Here is a 15,178-nt window from a genome sequence, read left to right as displayed (position 1 = left end):
TCTTTGGGAGCGGTTATGCAAGAATGAAGATAACCAGTTGAGGACCACGTCAACGAGTCCGGCCCTTTCTTCGAGAGCTTTGAGGAGAAGATTGTGATCGACCGTGTCGAATGCCGCCGATAGGTCTAGGAGAATGAGGAGGCAACACTGGTAAGAGTCCAGTGATTTGTATATGTCATCCATTACGTTGAGGATTGCAGTTTCCGTGCTGCACCCTTTCCTGAATCCCGACTGATGTGAGTCGAGTAGGTTGGTATTGTCCAAGTGCCGGGTTAGTTGGTGGAGAACACATCTTTCTAGGATTTTGGAAAGAAGAGGAAGGTTAGAGACGGGCCTAAAGGTATTTAAGTCATTTTTGTCCAGGCCTGGTTTTTTTAGCAGTGGAGTGACTTGTCCAACTTTCAGACAGTCTGGGACAACTCCAGTTTTTAGGGAGCTGTTGATAATCCTGCACCACAGAGGGGCTAGGGAGAGTGTCAGTTTTTTGGTGAGTTGAGGGGGTCAAGGGTATGAGATTAAGGTTTAGCGGTGGAGATAAGTTTGATTATCTCTTCTTCTGGAATGGGTTGAGACCAAGGTTTAGTAGTGGGCGGGAGGGTGCTCCCAGGCACCCCGCCATGTCTGCTATGTGAAGGGGAAGAGCAGTTGGTGATCAGAGATTGTTCGATCTTGGAGATATTGTCTTTAAAGAAGTTGGCAAAGTTGTCGCATCGTTCTTTGGAGGCCAGCCCCAGGGAAGTGTCGGGTTTGGAGGTTTGCTGTCTAATAATCCTGAAGAGTTCCTTAGGTCTGTTTTTTGCGCTCTCCAGAGCAGCGCGGAAAAACATAGATTTTTTGTTCTTGATGTGGATGCTGTATTTCTTCCTTATAGTTCTGAGTTTGTCACGTTCGCAGGTAGTGGGCAAGCTCCTCCAGAGTCTTTCTGCGGCTCTTAGTTGTCTCCTTTCTTCATTAGTGTCAGAGTCGAACCAGGATCTGGACGGAATGGCTCTGTTTTTTCTTAGTTTCAGGGGTGCTAGTTGGTCAAGGAGGAGACCCATGTTCGTGTTATAGTGCGCTGTGAGGTCATTTGTGGAGAGATCTTTGTCACTGGGTAGGAACCATTTTAATCTATCCCCCATGGTGTCCAGGGGGATCTGGGTGAGATTTCTAGACCATTTTGGGGGGTCATGAGCAGGAGGCAGGGACAGGGCTGTGGAATAAGATCATGTGATGATCTGACCAGTCCACTGGGAGGATGTTGTCGATCGTGATTGCGTCTTGGTGGGCAATGATGACATCAAGGGTTGCTCCTTTGTTGTGGGTTTCTTCAGAGCAGTGTTGGGAGAGGTTATTGTCACAAAGGAGAGTATTGAGAGATTGAATTAGTGTGTTGTTGGCTTCGTTCCAGTGTAAGTTGAGATCACCCAGGATTATGAAGTTAGAGTCTTTGAGAGCACCGTGGGCGATCAGGTCAGAAAGGTGTTCGCCAAAAGTGGGGGAGTTGCGAGGTGGGTGATAAATAAGGTGAACAACCAAAGGGCGGTTGACCTTAGTCTTGATGGTGACAGATAGACATTCAAAAGAGCTGTAGTTGCATGGGTCCATTACCGCGATGTCCATGTCATCTTTATGAATGATGGCTACACCACCCCCACGTTGATAATTTCTGTCTTTGTTGATGATGGTGGAACCTGGGGGCACCAGCATGTCTAGACAGGGTGGGTAGATCTCATTTAGTCATGTCTCTGTGATGAACGCAATGTCTAGGTCCTGAGAGAGGATGGCTTCAGCTAATTCCGTTGCATGCTTGGGGGCTAATCTGCAGTTAATGAGCATGCAGTTAGTTGCTGGATTACTTTTGTTCCCGTGCTTTCCTAATGGGGCCCTCAGTATGGAGGTGAGGGAAGACGGGGGTCTTGGGGTTTTCACTAGAGGAAGGTCTCTTCCGAAGCCCGTGTTCACTTGAATATTGGAGTTAGTGGAAAATGGGAAAGGGGAGTCGTAAGTGGAGGCTAGGTCCATGGCTTCTTCAGTGGACATTGCTGCTTTCGTTCTGGACGGTCTTTGTTTTTGGGTCTCTGCATCTTTATTAGTGTGGCTCTGAGCTCCAGACGTGGAGGCTTTGATTGCTGTGAGAGATTGTTTCATAGTTTCGGTTTTAGAGGACCTTAGCAGTCGATTTCCGTGTGCGGGAGCTTTCCCGAATTGGGGTTTACGGGGGTAGAGTCAGTCAGGTATGAGGCCATTAGTTGTGAATGTTGGGGCTTTCGCGCCTTGTCTAGATTGGAAAGGATTTCATCCAGGCCTCTGAATATAATTTCTAGCTGGTTTTCTAGTTGATCTAGCCAGTGAGCCATGTCTTCCAGGTCTGTAGACTTGCAGTTCTGGGTAGGGACATCTCTAGGGTTGGGAGTCTGGGTCGCCTTGTGTGGTCTCCTGTTGAGTGGGTCCACCTGGATGACACTGTTAGTGACCCTTGGTAGGGTGTTTAGTCGTGGGCTCTTTCTCAATGATTCTGCAGGAGTGCTGTGAGGGTCCATAGACCGGGCCCGAAGGATGAAGTTGTGCTGTTGAGGAAGAGGAGTATGTGGAGGCGAATAGGATTGCTCTTCTTTGGGAGATGATGAGGGGTCAGTAGACCGATCCCGTGGGATGATGGGGTGATGTTGAGGAGGATAGGCTTGGGGGGGCAGTGAGGACTGATCTTCCTTGTCGTAGTTCGTGGGGACGGGGTAGTGGGAGGAGTTTCTGGGGAGGTGGCTAAGGGGTCTTATCAGGGGAGTGGAAGTAGATAATTGCTTCACCTGGTGGGGCCGATTGATTGGGGAAGGGGGCTGGGGTGGAGCGTAATGAAGAGAGTGCAGATGAGCGGAGCGAAGAGTAGGGAAGAGGGAGTCAAAGGCCTCCAAGTTATCGTTATAGGCCTGTATCAAAACTGTGCCATTCGCGTAAATGGTCACTGATGTATTACCTATTCTAGTTGCCTGGTTGGGAAGAGAGGTCGTCAGTTTACAGCTATGTGAGGCGGTCGTCGTTTTAGATATGTGAAGTTGTGCTCTTAGAGTGGTGTTCCAACTCTCTGGTCTATCTGTGTTGAAGATGAGGTCCATCTTCACATACCCTTTGGAGGAGCAGTGGTACATGTCTACAAATAGCGTTTCTGGGTGTAGTCTAATTAGATTGTGTTTGTGATTCCTTCTCGTTTTAGGAGAGAGGTTAGGAGGGAAGCTAATGGCGAAGGCATTCGCGCCGTGTGGTTTCATGTGGATCGACATGGGTGGTTCGACGGAGACTGGCGTGTCTGGTGACATGATTGCGTATTGTGTAAGCGGGATGGGATTAGCTAAAAATGGGGGGCAAGGCTTCCTGGGTCAGGTATTACTAAGGGAGCTGTGATTGGTGGGGCACAGAGTAGACTAAGGTATGGTGGTGTTTACTGAACGGGGGGAAAGTGTCATGGAGCAAGAGGAGTGGGGCCATAGAGTGGACTACGTTGTAAGAGATGTTACTGCGGGGGGCTTGGAACAAGTAGTGGAAGGGCACAGTAGACTGCGGTGTAAGAGTGGTTGCGGCAGGGGGCTAGGAGCGGACCTGGTACCATAGAATGGGCCAGGAGCAAATAGAGGAAGGGCGCAAGTGGACTGAGGTATATGAGTGGTGCGGCAGGTGGCAAGGAGCGGGTCTGGTACCTTTGAGTGGGCCGGGAGTCACTAGCGTTGTTGAAGCAGAGCGGGCGGTGGTCCTTGTTGGTCCTTGTTAGTCACCATCGTAGGGTCCGTCAATCTCTAGGCTTTGGGAGGCTGACCTAATTTGTCGTCAAAATGGGAAATGAGGAGGACGGCTCGCGCTTGGTTGGGTGTCCTGGGTAAGCCCTTCGGCTGCAAGGGCATTTGGTTTGGCGACCAAAGTGTAGTCTTCAGCCTGGAACAGAGAATGCAGATGGGAAAATGTGCAATAGATAATTGACAAAAACTTACGTTAGCCAAGAGCTGTTGTTTTTGGTAAAATATTTTGTGGACTTTCAGCCAGTCCTGTACATCCAGTCCTCTACAATTTAAATTTACGTTTTGCTTCTGTTCACCACAGCTTACAGCATGGACAGTTGGAGAGACCAGTTGGGACTTCGGGTTCTTATTCTATAAACGACAGCATTCTGCCAAGCACAATGTTGTTTCTCACGGAGTGCCATGGACACTGAGCAAGAGTGGAATTCTATATTCTTCTAACTTATTTTAAAATTTTCTGTGTCCCCGGCACAACACTAGCCACTACTGTAAGGGTCTTCTGCATCCCTTGCAGTGCAACATATCCACTGGGCATTGCTTGTATGTAGTCAAGTTTTAATATTTTCTTGTTGTACATTCCAAAATGGCTGCACATAGTGCACAGGCATACACATGCATAGGCAAAAGTGGCCTTCCTCAAATGGGTTTTTGGCCCATTTTTATATGACCACTGTTGCATGATAATGCACATACATGCACTAGTAATGGCAGCCATTTTTTATGTTTTTGTTAAACTATTTACAAGAACATTGAAAGACTTTGTCTTGTACATGCATGTGAATGGGCAGCCATATTTTAATATCTTTGTAAAACTTTATTACAAAAACACAAACGACAACAGTATGTATGTACACACATTCATAGGGGCCCTGGTTCCTGGATTTCAATATTTAGTCAAAAAGGTTTTACAAAAATATTTAAAAACACCATAATTGGCAACACCAACAGGTTTCCAGTCAATGCCAGACCTATTAACTTTGCCAATGCTTGTTCTGCATGTTTTCTCTCCTCCTTTCTATTTCAGTTTGTGCTGAGAGAGCTGTACCTGCCCTCATTAAAGACAGAGTTAACACAGCAGGACAGTAGATAAGCAGAAATGTATTCCTTCAACTGAATTTACCCATAAACTTTGCACCTTTCTGTAACTTACCCAATATATCTTTTACGGTAAACTGCATGAGTTTGGGCCAGATTTAAAGTTTGACTGATGGGTTACGCCTTCACAAATGTGATGGATTTCCAGCCCATCGTATTACAAGGCATTGAGAAAGTAGCTAGCTGGATTGACAAGTCCTGTCTAAAGCTCAATGGAAATAAAAACGAGCTGATGATATAAGGAAATAACGCAAACCCTCAAAAGCGCCTTGGCTGGCCTGACCATATAGGCACAGCCCACCCCAATAACAGCCCTTAGTAGTTTGGGGGTATGGCTTGATACAACCCTCTCCATGTAGTCTCAAGAAGCCAAATTTCAGCCTGCAGCAAAAACGTTTCGCCTGATCCTTCCTCTTTCCAGGAGGTTAGTAGTCCAGGCTTTGATTCTCTCTCGCTTGGACTACGGAAATAACCTCCGCCTGGGAGCACCAAAAGCAGTGCTTGGCAAAACTTCAGGTGGTGCAGAACATGGCGGCAAGGACCCTGCTCATCATTCCTAGACACCTTTTGGAATTAACCTCTAGGGAGCTTTCGCCTACAGTCTGTATCGGCCAATCAGCACTCGGATGCCTGCGGGTTGCCATGTGCTTAACAAATTCCCCATACATAACATAACATAATAAGTGCATTATTTCCACTGGCACTTGAAATACAGCAGGCGGGATATCTGTCATGTTTGCGACAGAGTAGCCCATCCGCTGAACTTCAAATCAGGCCCTTAGTTTTGAATGATGCAACAGGCAATGCCTGGAGTACAGTTATATTAAGAAGCAAGAATCCAGTGGTGCAAAGGAGATAGCCACATCATCTATTGTAAGAAGTCTTTAAGAGATACAGGCAGGGTGAAAGTACTAACCTCTCCACAGATGTAGTAAAAAAATGGGAGTCAGCCCAAATCGACTGCACTTGACATAAAAATGTGGGTCTATGTTTAAATCCAGTGTGCCTGTTTTTTTTAGAGCTGTGAAGTCCTACCACATTCTGCTATTATTGTGCATGCAGATTCCTATTAGTCTAACTGCTGGGTACATGATGACTGTGTTAGACTGCAGAGATCACCATGGTGAACCCTCACCGGGAAGACAAAATTATGATCTTGAATGAAGTGAAAACAACAACCCCGCATTACAAGACAATGCTCATGGAGACCATAGAACCGAGGAGGACTCTTTCTGCTAAAGAAGCAAGAGCTGAGACAGGTTCTATAGAATAATTAGCAAATGCAGGAGTCCAACATGCTGATCATAGCAAACATCAGACTGAAGATGCGGACTTTGATGTTTCAGTGATGGTGCATGATTGTATGACTAAATCTAATTAACCCCCACCATCAGGATGCGGTGAGTCTAATCAGGGTACTGGGCCTAAACTATTAAGGGATAAGGAGGCTTCTTCTGCTAATCATCGGTCAACATTGACCCCTTGATATAGTTTGCTCTCCCACAATGTTTTTGAAGCTGAGGTGACAGTGGTTGGAGGATATTGAGGGGGAAGAAGAAGGCTTCACTAGAACAGGCATTGCTTTCCTTCACAATCACTGCCTAATGCATGAGTTGTGAGGATTTCACATATTATCCAATCAGAGGTGACAAAGAACGCGTCAAAAGCGTAAACTAAGCTCACAAATTAAATGTTATTGCTAACACATAAAAGCCGCCATTCACCGGGAAGCCAAGTTTAACTGTCTTACAGTCGAAGCTATAGAAGCACCAGATCTGGCGGCACACCTCGTGATCCATAAACACTGTCCTATCCTTTGGAAGTCCCCTCGTGTAAAAAATGTGTTAGATTACAGTTTAGAAAGACTGAGCACCATGTGAGCAGGGATTCGTGAAATTGATAGATGTCCCAGTCCCGAATGAGTTCAACAGATTATCAGAACGACATTACTAAACAATAGACACCTATTTATGGTCACAAAATAAATATGGAAGAAGGCTTTCTTCCAAATCCAGGGAACTGAGACAACAGAATAAGAAAAGTTCCTCACAGCGCAGAAAAGATTGACATTTGTATTTTCCACTAATCTGAGGAGGCAGTGACTTTACTCGATTCAAACTATAATCTAGGACGGTGTGAAAATGTTCAATTGTGTTTTATTTATATTTATTTGGCTTAGACATTTAGGGCCTCGTTTACAAGGAACTGACACATTTGCATAGAATCATCAGTTTCCTTGCACCAGAGCCAAATGTCCTTGAGCCCCCATAGATGCGCAAGGATTAACAGATGCATCAGAAATTCTGATGCATCTGTTGGCACAAAAGTGACACATTGCTTGAGTTGCTCATGAAAGTGATGCAACTCCAGTACTGTGCCACAACAAATAGGTGAGTCCCATTCAAAAAGCCCTGAGTTTTTACTTACGACTGGTCTTAGCAGGTGTAGGGATTTTGACACTGTGAAGGCATAGAGTGAAGCAGTGAAATATTGTAAATTTCACTGTGCCCGTTCTACATGGCTTTTTGCATGGGAACGCCCACTCTGCATACATTATATCAGACAAGGTTTAATTTGGTGCAGGGCTTTACAACGTGATGCCTCTCCCTAGATAGATACTTCACGTTATAAATGGGCTGCCATGTGGCTCATTGTTTATGCCATTGCTGCATCACAAAAAGTGACACAACAGCAGCCCAAAAGTGTTGCCAAGGGGCTTGTAAATTTGGTAGCGCAATCTGGTGAGTGATATTTACAAGCACAGGTAAAGCCACCCTGCATGACTTTACCTGTGCTTGTAAATATTGCCCCTTTTCATGCAACACTTTGCGTGTTAGGAGCGTGACATGGGTGTTGCTGTGGGTGTTGCCACACAACACCCATGTCCACTGATGCATTTCCAGATTTACGAGGAATCGTAAATCTGGAAATGCGTATGAAATTCTACGCCCCCCTAGGGGTGGCATAGCGAGGTGCAACGAGGCGAAATGTTTTCATTTTTCGTCTTTTTTTCCTCTTTTAATGTGTGCTGCATTCTACAGCACACATTGGAAGAGGAAATCACCTCAAATAATTGTTTTTGTGCAGGAAGGTGCTCCTTCTAAAGCTAACAGAATATTCTGATGACAATGTAATATTTGGTGGAGACTGTAACCAGATATCTTAGCCTTTTCGTGACAGAAATTCCAACTTTGCTTTTATCCCAAGTAAAATGCATCAATAATTTGTCAGTGCAATAACTCAGAGGCCACTTATTGATGTATAGAGACTGTGTAATCTTACTTACAGGGACTGCATCTTTTCTTTCCAGATCATAATTCTCAGTTCAGAATTGATCAAATACTTGTATCAAATCATGTATCATGAACCTTAATCAATGATGAGATTGACACTATTCTAATATCCGATCATAGTCCTATCAGTATTGAGCTTGATTTTTTATGTGGTCTAAATGGAAAGAGACCGTCGAGATTTAATAGTGCTCTTTTAATGGATGAGTCCTTCACACAGACCTTTTAGAAATTTGCTATTGTGTTCTTCATTCTTAACTTTACTATTGATGTTTCTACACAAGTGGTTTGGGACTCCTTTAATGCGGAAACTACAGATTTCACAATCACCTCTGTATCAAATAAAAGAAGAATGCAAAGTAGAGAATTGTATAATATTATGCATAATATACAGCAATTAGGACATCAATATTATAAATCTAGATTCAAAACATGCTTAGTGCCTTTTAGCTCTCCCTGGTGAGACCGAGGGCTGCGAGCTAGCGCTGGACCATATATTTGTGCTCACTATTTTATTCTACCTCTGATAAGTGTTCTTAAACTTTTTAAAACTGTGTAAACATTTTACCTGTTGGGGGGCTGTAAATCTTTTAGCAATAAAGGGAATTCAAAGAGGCACACTGACACCCCTTACACGCTGCACTTTATTGATCCCTGCCTCGCCCAGCCGTTGTTACTGAATCGGCTGCAAGCGACGGCGGGCGCCATCTTAGGGGTGGCGGGGGCTGCGCTCTAGTCGCGCCGGCCTCCCACCCTCCTTACTTTCTATATAAGCAGTGTCATGGCCAGACGGCGCAGCGGGCTGGCGCAGCGGGCGCGCGCCGAAGCCGCGCCTAAGCCAAGCCCGTCTGCGCCCGTCCGCGACCGGACACGGCCCAGGGCCATGACCCCTGGCCCTTCGGTGCGCTACTCAGCGGCCCAACTTAGATTGCTCAATCCTGGCCTTCCTAGCCATCATTGCATTCCCTTGCCTCCTCATACTGCTGTGGGTATTATTCCTGCCCCGTGTCCTGGGTGTAATTATCAATTAACTTCTCCACTTTTACCCATTTCATTAGTTGCTGGAGCCCCCTCCTGTATGCCCATCACCCTATCCCAGGGATGTCGAGCAGCGTTAATCAACACACGCTCTCTCCCTTGTCATAGCTTAGATATCAGTGAGTTTATAATTACTCACGATCTCGATTTTCTTTTTGCCACAGAAACATGGGGAGATGCGGGCTCGGGACCTGACTTCTGTCAGGCTACTCCGGATGGTTATAGCGTTATGAGACATGACAGACAAACAGGAAGAGGTGGAGGACTTGCTATAATTTATAAGAATCAGTATCATACTTCGCTCGACCCCATTTCATCCACCAATTGTGAAGCTGCAACTTCTGCAATTAACATTAACTGCAAACAAACTTTCAAGGGCATTCTGCTCTATCGACCTCCTGGACCTCGGAATTCTTTTCTTGGGTCCCTTTCTGAGTTAAATGACTATACCATAGGCTCCGCTGATTACACAGTACTGGGAGATTTCAACTTCCCTCTGGAAGAACAGGGAAATTGTGACACCTCCCAACTAATTGCAGATTTCCTTACCCTAGGACTCCAACAATTGGTAAAGGGATCCACTCACCAGGCGGGACACACACTAGACGGTGTGTTCACTAACAATTCTCTTATCACGATACTAGACACTCTACCCCTTACCTGGACTGATCATAGGGCCATTATATTTGGCATTGAGACACGTCCAGTCAACCGCCTCGCTCCTAGACCACCTACTAGGGCAGCAACTCGTGCCTGGAAGAATGCTGACATTCCTCAAATGGTAAATATCCTGACATTATCCTCCTCTATCACAGGGTTTAATTCTATCTCCTCAGCTTCTGATTTCCAGGATTGGATTAGGAATGCTGCTGATCAGGTCGCTCCAGAAAAGTCTATCCAACCTAATAGAAGGTCGCCCTCAGCGGCATGGTATACAGAAGAGCTCAGACTTCACCGACAATATTGTCGGAATTTAGAAAGACGCTGGAGGAAATCTTATTGCCCTATTGCTAGGCAATCCTACAAAGATGCCTTAACAATATATAAAAAGGCCATCACTAATCGGAAAATGACTTTTTTCTCGACCCAAATAAACAATGCTAAGAATTCGGCCAGAGAATTGTTTTCAGTGGTCAACTCCCTATCTATACCTCCATCAGGTCTCGGAGCAGAACCCTCCCAACTGTTCTGCAATGCACTGTCCACTTTTTTTACTACTAAAGTGGCAGATATCTATGCATCCTTTGGGGGAGATACAGGGGCTAGATCCACTGCCAGTAACAAGGAACCCCTCCATATCAATCATGACCGTTTTTCTCTATTTGCTGACACCTCAGAGGACCAAATTAGCAGACTCATTCCCATCACCAAGTCTGGATCCCCTTTGGACCCATGCCCTCCCTCAGTGATGACCAATCTAAGTGAGGTGATTTCTCAGCCACTCACGGAAATCTGCAACACTGCCTTTCAAACTGGATGCTATCCAGCCCCGTGGAAAAAGGCAGTGATTAAGCCTCTCATGAAGAAGCCCTCCCTAGATCCCTCCGCCCCGGTCAGCTATAGACCCATCGCCTGTCTTCCTTTCCCGGCCAAAATCTGTGAAGCTCTGATGAATATACAGCTCTCAGAGTTCGTCGACACGCACCAACTTTTAGACGAAACCCAGTTTGGCTTTAGGAAGGGACACGGGACGGAGACTGCTCTAATAAAAGCTACTGATGAAATTAGAACCATCATGGATCAGGGAGGAACGGCCATCTTGATTCTTCTGGATCTATCCGCAGCATTTGACACGGTCGACCACGTCATTCTGGTCGACCATGTCACAGCTCTGGGGATTGACGGTTCGGCAAGAGATCTCATTTCATCTTTTCTGGCCGACCGCACCCAGACAGTCAAGTTGGGTAATTTCTACTCTCCCGTCTCTGCACTACCATGTGGAGTACCACAAGGCTCCTCGCTAAGTCCCACGTTATTTAACATCTACGTAGCGGACTTAGCGAGGGTAATAAAGGCCTATGGGGTGCGATTAACCTCTTACGCAGACGATACCCAATTGGTACTGGCGATCCATAAAAATGGTACAGAAGTAGCAGCTATCTTTCAGGAGGCAATGCTTGCGGTCAGTAAGTGGATGTCCTCCAATTGCCTAAGGCTCAACTTGGATAAAACCGAGGTTATGACCTTTGGCAATCTCGCCCCAGAATGGTCTTCCACCTGGTGGCCCAAACAATTGGGCTCTCCACCTGTCCCAGTGGTAAAGGCGAGGAACTTGGGAGTTATCTTCGATAGCAAATTAACTCTCAACCTTCACGTTAACAAGGTTGTCTCCTCTGCTTTCTTCATGCTGAAGAAAATAAAGAAATTGCTGCCTTATCTCCCCCCTTCTGCTGGGAAGACTCTAGTCTCTACTCTGGTATTCTCCAAAATGGATTATGGGAATGCCCTTTTTCTTAACACCCAGAAATCTGTGCTGTCAAAGTTACAGTCTGTACTGAATGCGGCTGCCAGAATTCTTCTAAATATCCCTCGCCGCCATCCTACTACCCTTGCCATCCGCCAGCTTCACTGGCTTAGAGTAGAGAGCCGTATTAAGTTCAAGGCCCTCTGCATTGCCTATAAGGCCGTGCATGGCACTGGACCCAAATTCCTGATTGAGGCATTCCAACTGTACACCCCCAAAAGATTGCTGAGATCGGCTAACATTTGCTTCCTACCTGTACCTCGTACCAGAACGGTAACCTGGGGAGACCGCCGCTTCTTAGTGGCTGCACCAAAACTTTGGAATCTTCTTCCACTAAATATCAAAAATGCCCCCAATCTGATGAGCTTCCGGAGGCTCGTAAAGACATGGCTGTTCGATCAGTGAACTCTATTATTGTGGTCCTGCTAGCTTACACATGCGCCGAGACACCTTTGGGTAATTGTTTGCGCAATAAAAACCTCAAAAATAAATAAATAGATGAAATTATAAAAGCAAGATTCCAATTTACTAAACTGTCTTATCTTCTTAGGTCAAGTGCAAAAATATTATAGTGGACAGAGTAAAAGTGGTAAACTTTTGGCAAATTAACTCAAAATAAAAAAAAAAAAATAAATAACCAAGGTGAAATGTATTTTAAAGAATGATAAAGACCCTATATTGAAGGATGATGATATTCTAAATGTATTTGCCCAATTTTATAACACGTTATACCCTCCTGAACTAATACCTCAAGATGAGCGAATTGTAGAATAACTTGCCTCCACACAACCAAACACTAGGGAGGATATCAAATGCCATTCATTGAAAATGGATATCTAGTGTGAAAATATTCCTAAAGTACTTAATTTAATTTAAAAAAGCAAAGCACCGAGGTGAGATGGGTTTTGATATGAATGGCATTCTTTTTTTCTCACATTTTAATCTTAAAATTACATGATTTCTTTTATTTCTTTTCTAAAACAGGGACAGCTCAGGGTACCTTTTAAGATGGATGTATTTGTTTGATCCCTAAAGGAGATAGAGACCCTAGATTCTGTACGAAATATAGACCGATATCCCTGGTTAATATTGATTGTAGGATCTTTTTGAAAATGATTGCTTTGCGTTTAGATCCACTCCAGCCAGATCTGTTGAAAAAAGAATAGTCTGGGGTTGTTAAAGGTAGATTTATATCGGATAATACAAATTTATTCTCTAATATTGTAAGCAAATTTAATAGTTATAGGTCTTTTTTAGCAGCAGTTGCACTTGATGCTGATAAAGCCTTTGATCGTCTCGGCAATGGTCTACAAATTATCTGTTTAATATCACATTTGTACTCCTCACCACAAGTTGAATGTATGACAGAATTCCACAAACACTTAGCACACATGCCTTTACAACGGTCAACATCCTTTACAACGCAACTTTTACCACGCAGTGCTTTTACATCGCAACTTTTACAATGCAAACCATTACAACGCATTGCGCTGGGGGGGCGCTCTAGGATAGGGAATAGGTTTAATTTACTATCCAACACCTTCCCTGATGTCCACGGGGACTGGAGTTGGAATAGGAAATTAAACTATTCACTATCCAGCACCCAAAAGCGCTATGTGTTGTAATGGTATGCGTTGTAAAAACTGCGATGTAAAAGCATGCTATGTAAAAGCATGCGTTGTAATGTCATACATCCTTTACAACGCTGGCATTAGAATGAGCGCGTCATTATGAGGCGTTCATTTACTATGCAAGTTGTTATAAGGACTTGCCGGGGGGGGGGGCTGGACTTTGCATTAGCATCATGTACTATTCCAACTCTAGTCTGCCTAATAGTAGGAAAGTGTTGGACTTAAAATCAAACTCCATTCCATCAATGCACCGCCCCATAAAGCAAGTCATTGTAATGATTTGTGTGGTGAACGAATGCGTGGTATCAACGCGTTGGTTCTATATTCCGGCTTCATTATAAAGGATGTTACCTCATTAATATTCCATATCTGTTGATGGTTCAATTTCTGCACCTTACAACTTATGTTTTATTTACAGTGACAATCTAATCAAGGTATCTGTGTATGAAGATGACATACTTCTATTCATTTCTAATCCAACAAGGAGTGGGTGGTCCCACTTTCCTAATTAGAATACAACCAACTTAGAGGTAAGGGTGGGCGGCCAGATACGCTCCGTGCACGGAGTGCACGTAGTGCCGTCTCCTACGCATTTTGCGTAGCGGGCGTAGCCAGGCGGCCCTACGCGCGCTCCGCAGACGGTGCGTAGCCGGCCGCCACCCGCCTCCCTCCCGCCCTCCCTAAATACATAAATAAAAGGATAGAAAGCTTTTAAAAACACTTACCTTGTCTGCCGCGTCCCCGGGGCTCCCTCTCGCCGTCCCTGGATTCGCGCCGCCATTTCGGATACTAATGCGCATGCGCGGGCGGCCGCGCATGCGCATTTCTCATGAGAAATGCGCATGCGCACCCGCCCGCGCATGCGCATTAGTATCTGAATCGGTGGCGGCGCGAATCGCGGGACGGCGAGAGGGAGCCCCGGGGACCCGGCAGACAAGGTAAGTGTTTTTAAAAGCTTTCTATCCTTTTATTTATGTATTTAGGGAGGGCGGGAGGGAGGCGGGCGGCGCGGAGTGGGGCTACGCGGAGTGCGCGGGTGGGCGTAGTTTTGCGCCCACTTTGCGTAGCTCCGCGGAGCCCCACTCCGCACACTACGCCCAGGGTTACTTAGAGGCCGTCGGAAATTGTACATTTCCGTTTGTGGCTTTTACTGCGGGCTGCAATAGGAACATTACCCCTTTAAACATTTATGCACTATGCAGTGCATGCCCCACGATGCATGGATGTTTCGGGTTGTCCTCTAGATCTCATAACAGAGGCCGCAGGGGGATTCCGTGCCCGACCGTCATAGAAAGGCTGTCAGAAACATCCATCATTATCCCCACAGCGGTAGAGAGCTGCCTCCATTTTGGGGATCGTGATCCACCCTCTTCCCTGATGGGCCCTGGAAGGCTGTTGGAGCTGATTCGCCTCGCAGGTATCTGTCAGACCTCCTGTATAATAATAAGGCAGTCGGACTGATGCCTCCATTGTCGGGGGCTACCACTAATGAGCTGTCAGATGGCCTTCCGCCTGACATCGTGATGGGACCTTTTGTCGCTTACAGCTTTTCTTGATGAAGTGAGCTATTTCTCCCTGAACCAACTTAATATCAAAAGAATGTAGAAAACTTCCTCTAATCACATTTTGTTTAAAACAAGATTTTTTATCTTCTGTATTTCATGGAATCCAAATAAAATTAAATATTTGGGGTCTGGTTCTCTAATTCTGTGAAAGGTACGGCCAAAATGAACTTACAAGATAATATTAATAAGCTAACTTTATTCATAAAGAGATGGAACCTCTTATTTCTTTCCTGCGTGGGCATCCTGATTCTGTTAAAATGATGTTGGTTCCTGTTGTTTTATTTGCTCTATCTAGAATTCATGCATCTTACTTTTTCAAAAAAATGTA

Source organism: Lissotriton helveticus, chromosome 7, assembly GCF_964261635.1.
Source record: "Lissotriton helveticus chromosome 7, aLisHel1.1, whole genome shotgun sequence".
Lineage (NCBI taxonomy): Eukaryota > Metazoa > Chordata > Amphibia > Caudata > Salamandridae > Lissotriton > Lissotriton helveticus.
This window is presented reverse-complemented; position numbering follows the sequence as displayed.